The following is a 7,500-nucleotide window of genomic DNA, read 5'->3' as shown; positions in this document are numbered from 1 at the left end:
TTTATTGTTCTCATAATTTTTATATGAGAAATGATCTCACTTGATTCACTCTCTCTCTCTATATATATATATATATATATATATATATACTAATTTTATAATTTGATATTTATTATATAAATTGGGTTCATGATCAGATACCATCTATACCAAACACAACCTCGAACTCAATGTTTAAAATTGAGGAAAATTCAAATCAAGACAAATCAGATATTTCCAATTAAATTTGAGTTGAGTTCGGACTAGTAGTCACCAATTTAGGTTTGGTTGTAGTCCTTAACTTTTGCATGATTGGTTCACCTTGAAAACAATGCATAACCAATTAATAATTGAGATATCTATATATACACAATGATGACACATGAATATCTTAACTTTAGCATTTGGATGGCTGAAGTAAGAGGCATGTGGTACCACTTACCCTCCACTTGTGGTCCTAATGGCCAATATGGGCAAGATTTTATTGTTGTGAAACATTAGGAGTTTGACCCATGAGGACATGAATTATCTCCCTGGCCTTTCCATTTCAAAGCTAAATATAATTAGAATTGAAGCTATGAACAGAAGGTGAGTTGGAACATTTTGAAAAAGTTAAGCAGTTTTCCACATACCAAGAAAATAATTAAAAAACATAGGAATATAATCACTTATCCTGCGTCATACAATAACGTGGCTAAGACGGAAATCTTGACAAGGATTGGTTCTATGGTGACACCATGCATGGTGGTACCTTCAATTCCTAAGCACCTGGAAATAGAGACTATCCATAGAACATTCTGCTAATGCCATGAGGTATTGGTGCACATTTGTTAGTCATATGTAGTATTAGAACATATCATTTGTCTAAAAAGACTCTATCTCTATGTTCTTATCTAATAGAATTACATCAAATAATATTAAAATATTAGTTTATATATTTATAACTTTTTTAATAAATGACACATTTTGATTGTTTAATATATAAATTGGGATACCAATGGACACAGAAGATCTTCATTCATGTATTATATGTGTAAACTTGAGAACATGAGGTAAGACCAGGGCAAGGAAACCATACAAATATATATTCCAAAAATGTAGGATGAGATAATATGCTCCTCAATATACAACAATTAATTTGACATCCTAAGATAATACTGATTTTCTAATACTCTAACTTTAGCTTTGAACTTTCTACTCGTTCAGTTAATTTCTAACAAAGGACTAGCCTTCAGGTGAATGGTAGCTTTTAACTACTTTCTATTTAATTATTCGACTGCCTTTTCATAATGGGCAGAGTGAGGGAAGGAAGAGAAAACATATCGTGGGTACTTCTTTTTGGGGACGCATGCTACCAAAAATATTTCTATCTTTGAGTAAGAAATTAATCTTTTTCGAAATGCGTGATTATTTCTCCTAACATGTATCATTGAAATCGAATTCCGATAATTTTGCTCTTTTGATATACATGGGTACTTTGATTTGAAGGCTAGTGTCAAATTTTGTTTTATTTTTTTGTATTATTTATAAATAACCTATTTTGTGGGGAGGATAAAATATCCAGTATGCATCAGTAGGAGCATAAAATTTACCTACCTAGCCAATTGCTGAAAATTGCTTTCAAAAGCTACTATTATTCTTTGTCATAAAAATGAAAAAGCAAGATAGAAACATAGAAAAGTTTTTCCTAGCTTCTCTTTAAATAATGAAATGCAACACAGCAGAAAGCGTAGGAATAGTGCAACGTATCAACCCACATGAAAAATACTGCTAGCTACTTTACCATATCCAGCATTTCTCAATCAAGCACTTGTGCTTACCTTGTGAGCCGTCAAAAATATGTTGAGAAAATGATACCTTATATTATATATAAATAAATGAGAATGTTTAAGTAAGCTTTTTTTAGAGTCCTTGATTAAACAAGCTTTTGAGATCTGTATTGATATGATAATACTAGAAGTTTACTATGTTAATATTAGAAAACAAGAATAATACAATATTCATATTTTGATTGAAATTAAGAATGTTGTGAAATTTGAGTTGAACATCAAATCAAAGAGGTTTTGTATTAGGTTTAATCATTTAAAGGGTTAAATCGTCATGTTGGATTGTATAATTTAATATAGAGTAAATTACACTGACACCCCCTGAGTTTTAGTGAAATTACACAAATCACTCCTCACTTTTTTACATCTACACAAACCCTCTAGTTTTTATACTTTCAATACACCGACCACCACTGCATGAGAAATATGTGTAATCTTTTAAACAAAAAATATGATAAATGCAATTAAGTTAAACAAAACATGATATATTGTTGAGACAAGTCCAAATAATATACAAATCAATGTATTTTCATTATTTTTTGTTACAAAATGCATCAACAGTTCTAAAGAAATATTGTTTAAATCGTTTTTATACTTTATCATAACGAACCAAAAATAATAAAGAGGTATTGACTTATATATTATTTGGACTTGTTTCCGCAAATATGTCATGTTTTGGTTAACTTAATTGCGTTTATCACATTTTTTTAAAAGATTACACTTATTTCTCGGGGTGGTCGGTGTAATGAAAATATAAAAAGCAGGGGTTTTTGTGTAGGTGTAAAAAAGTGAGGGGTGGTTTGTGTAATTTCACTAAAACTCAGGGGGTGTTAGTGTACTTTACTCTTTAATATATAATTAATAATTTTTATCTGTGAATATATAATTATATATAAATGCAAAATTTTATATAATTAATAATTATGTATAATTATATTGAATTAACATCTCTACATCTTTTTCTTTTAACCAGAATAAAACAAAACATTATAGTAGTATTTCATTTTTTAAATTTTAAGGGAATCGTCTGATTTATTTCCTAGGTTAGTTCAAAGCAATCAAACCCTTCATTCAGTTAAGATTGTAAACCAAATTCATTTTCAAGTCTAAGATCAACAATCGGACCGATCAAACTGTCTAGTCCGTAGCAGTTCTCACAACATTGGAAATTATTATCTATACTTCTATATTATATATATATACTATATAAAGAAAAAACATGGTGTAACTTCCATTATGATGTAATTTCCAATATGTAATATCATGCAATATTGATCGGCAGGTATGAAGTGCATGTACACACTAGTTATATAAAGGAAAAACATGGTTTAACTTCAACAATGATGTAATTTTCTCTTTTGCTCTTAACACTTTTTAATTTCTACAAAAGAAACATATAATCATATGTAACCACCATCAACATAATAATCACTCTCCCACCTTAGTTTAACCATTAAAATAAAGGCAAATAAATATAATATAAAGTGTACCCATCAAAAATATTTATATCTATACTTTTATATTATCTATCTATACTTCTATACTTCTATACTATTAATAAAGGCAAAACAAGTAATAACTACCTCATGGTATAATTTTTATATTCCAAACTTACCCTTTTATATTTTTAATAACTACTATAAACTTCCACATATTACTTTCATTTTTTATATTAATAATTTAATATTATTAATCTTCCACACATTCTCTTATTTCTATCTTCTATCTTTCTCCACCCAATAGGCACAAAATGAGAAATTGACATAAATTTTATGTATATAATATCAACTATCACATATTATCTTCTTAAATCTTCACTTTTTATTGAGTTTATATACTGCACTCTTATATTTAAATTGTTTTTCTTAAATAATATAATATGAAGATCATACATACTATATCAAAAAATAAGAATGCGGGTGACCGGCACTCCGTGTCGGTCGATACGCTAGTTATATATAACCATGACATAATTTTTCACATTCTAAAATTACGCTTTTGTAACTCCTCCATTAAAAACCATCATAAACTTCCAAATATTACTTTTATTCTTTTTTACAATACATCATTATTCTTCCACGCATTTTCTTATTTTTATATTTTCTTCTTCAATTCTATATTTGATTAATCTTCTAACATCTTTGGTCTCTATTGAGTTTCTATGTAATGTTTCTTATATTAAATTATTTTTCCTTAAAGAATGTAACACAGAAATTATACATATCAGAAAAATAAAAAATGTGGGTCGATGGATACGAAGTATCAATCAACACACTAGTATATATAAAAGGAAAACATAGTGTAACTATTATCATAGTATAATTTTTTTTTATTTTACCCTTAACACTGTTTAATTTCTACAAAAAAAAAAAAGAGTCATATAATTATATATAAACATCATCCTCTCACTTTAATTAATTTCATCATTAAAATAAAGTCAAAAATATAATATAAAGTCACCGAATAAAAATTATATTATAAAATACATTCAATATAAAAAAATATTTTAACTCATCAAAATAAAATACATAAAATTTAAATATTTGATATCAAAAAGTAAAAAATGTGGGTCGATAGACACAAAATATCTATTGTCACATTAGTATAAATAAGTGTAAAAAGAATGGTATAGATTTAATATACTTAATTGATTAAATATAATGAAAATGACACATGTCATATATATACATAAAAGAGAGGCAGGAACATTTTCCGCTAAGATAATTAGTGCGGTTTATTCTCTTTTGATATAATTAATGTTTAGATATTAAAATTTAAAACATCAATATTATTGTAACCTTGGTCTTTTGTACCCCAAAAAATGTAAACTTGGTCTTTTGTACCAACAAAACACCGATTGTATTGTATTGAGTGTGTACAACAGTACAAGTAATTTGTATATTTAATCTGATATCACCTCAGCTCCAATATAATAGTTTTGTTTTGAAAAAATATATATTTATATTTATTTAATTCTTCAGTCTATTACAAAAAAATATATACATATGTACAACCAAAAAAATATATACATGGAGCACAGGTATATGTTTCCTTTTATCCTTCCTACAAGGTAGGGAGATTAAGATATGATGTCACTAGGTCAATAGTTATAAAAAAGATTAATATGTATAAATTGGTAATTTAGAGATTTATATATAGTTAGTATATCATCCATTATTTATTTATTTTTATTTAATAATTAATGATAATAAAATACGAATGTTGGATAATTTAATAATATTGTAAAAATCTTTTACTATCAATATATACATATTTTTCTCAAGTTAGAAACTTATTTTTTTGATGTGTAATGCTTATCCAAGTGGGTTTTGCCTATATACCAACAAAGTATATCGTATGCATGAGAACAAAAACGAACCAATGACATAAATCATAATGCTTAAGTGACTCTGTCATCTATCAAATGCTTTGGGCCTTTTGCTCGGAAATTATCTACTTTAATGCTAAAGCTTGTAGTTTCTAATACAAATTACATTTCTTAATTTATGTCTACAATCTTAAAAATGACGAAATGAAATGTTGACTTTTAACCGTTTTATACTATATTATTGTCATATTAATAGTATTTGTTTAGTAGGATCAAGAACTAACTTATAAGTTAGTCAACTAGCTTATTTGATTAAAAATAATTTACCTAATGGTAATTAAAAGACACCTATATTTCATCAAGCTATTACTCTTAGTATCTCATAAAGATAGAAATTTTTTGTAAATATATTATCTCAAATTAAATATGATTATTAATAAAAAAAATTAATTGAAAATTACATATTATAATTTGTAATTGAATAATCAATAAGAAATAAAATTACATATTATAATTACATATTATATGCTATTACCATGGACAGTGTTTAGTTTATTTATTTAAAAAATAAAACACTAATCACTAGATTATTGAATAAATATTTTATTAATGTACAATGTTTAGTTTATTTATTTAAAAACAAGGGAAGCAAATACGATTTCGGAAAACTTATATTACTTAAATTTATCCCCAGAAGAATCCCAGTTTTAGTATGATTTTACAATTTTTCATTTTTTAGAATTTAATGTCATGAATGGATGGATGTCTACGCTTTTTTCTTGGGAACTTTCGGATCTTTGGTGTTTTCAAAATTTTCCTTAATGTTTGTTGATGGGTATATAATTTTATGTTTTTTTAGCTCTTCATCATCAATGGAATTGAGGGCTTTTTGCTTGAATTTTTTATGTTACTAATGATATTTTTTATCCTAAGAAACTAATATTTTTTAGGTACTTGATTGTATCTTGAAGTCTTACTCCCATTAATCTAACTTTTGATCTTTTAATAATAAAGTCTTATGTTACTGTACTAACACATTTTTTATCCTTGATTTAAGCTTAGGAAAGGAAATATCGACTATGAATCTATGATATCTAACAATGCATGTTCAGTTTCATTTTTATGAATTGTAACTTGGTTTGCCGTTTACGTCATTATGCCTTCCTTTTTTACGTTTCTCGTAATCTTGCTATTTCCGAGCTTACCAATAAAAATGAAGCATCTCTGTCCAAATTTCATTCACCCTCTCTTAACTAGAAATATTTAGAAAATGTTCTTGATAATTGTTTATTAATCAATTAACTAATAAGTTTTTATTTTTATTTTCGACTGAATATGTAAAGATGGTAATTTCATTAAGATTAGAGTCGCATTACGATATTGTCTAAGAGTTTTCAGTTATTGGTATGGCATCATACATGTATGTTTCTCATAAAATTAAATCAAAATTTCACGAGCTAATTTTTATAGAAAATAATTTAAAATGTGGCTTTTACTTTTTAGAACTCAAAAAGTCAATAATCACAACTAATTAAATATTTTTAAGAAAATTCAATTGATTCATCACATGGGGTGTCACCCATTAGTTAGATTTCCACAATTGTGATGTTTAATACTATCAATTTACTAGTAATCCCAACATCTTCGATTACAAAATTGGCAACACGGATCATTAATACCAATCATATGCCTACAATTTAATTTTAAACTCTTCAACACTATTAATTAATTACTAATACAAGGCCAATCGCTGAAGCTGACATTAGAACTTAGGTGGGCCAAAAACTGCAAACTAGCAACAAACCACAAAGGATTAGTTAATCAAATTGGCCACGTTTACAGTTTACCAAGTGTGGAACATGGATGGTGTTATCCCTAAGTTAATGATGTAACGCCCCGAAAAATACTTCTCAAAACATTGCAGAAAAATGGGTAAAAAATTTTTTTGAATAAAGAGATTGTATAAAATTGTTTCCTTTTTAAAACCTTCCTTTTCCGGGACATCACTTTAAGTAACTCAAATGCGGAAATTAACTTATCGTTATCGAATGATAACTTAACCTGATTCACAATTTCCTGAATAACACAATGCATATAAACAGTTAAGTCATCTTTAGTTCATACAAATAAATCAACAAAGGCGAAAACTACATCGCCACTAACATATACAAAATCCAAAAAGAAACACAGCCCCATCAAAACAAAAAGGGGACATCGACTGGCCCACAAGCTGACTCAAAAGATGCCAGGAATGCTGGACCCCTCACTCGGGTCCTTCTCCTCTTCCGAGTCAGACACGAGGTTGATCACCTCCACCGAGCTCTCTATGTTTACGAGCTCAACGACCTCGTCCTCCTCCTCCTCTTC

Source organism: Lupinus angustifolius, chromosome LG16 (genome assembly GCF_001865875.1).
Source record: "Lupinus angustifolius cultivar Tanjil chromosome LG16, LupAngTanjil_v1.0, whole genome shotgun sequence".
Lineage (NCBI taxonomy): Eukaryota > Viridiplantae > Streptophyta > Magnoliopsida > Fabales > Fabaceae > Lupinus > Lupinus angustifolius.
This window is presented reverse-complemented; position numbering follows the sequence as displayed.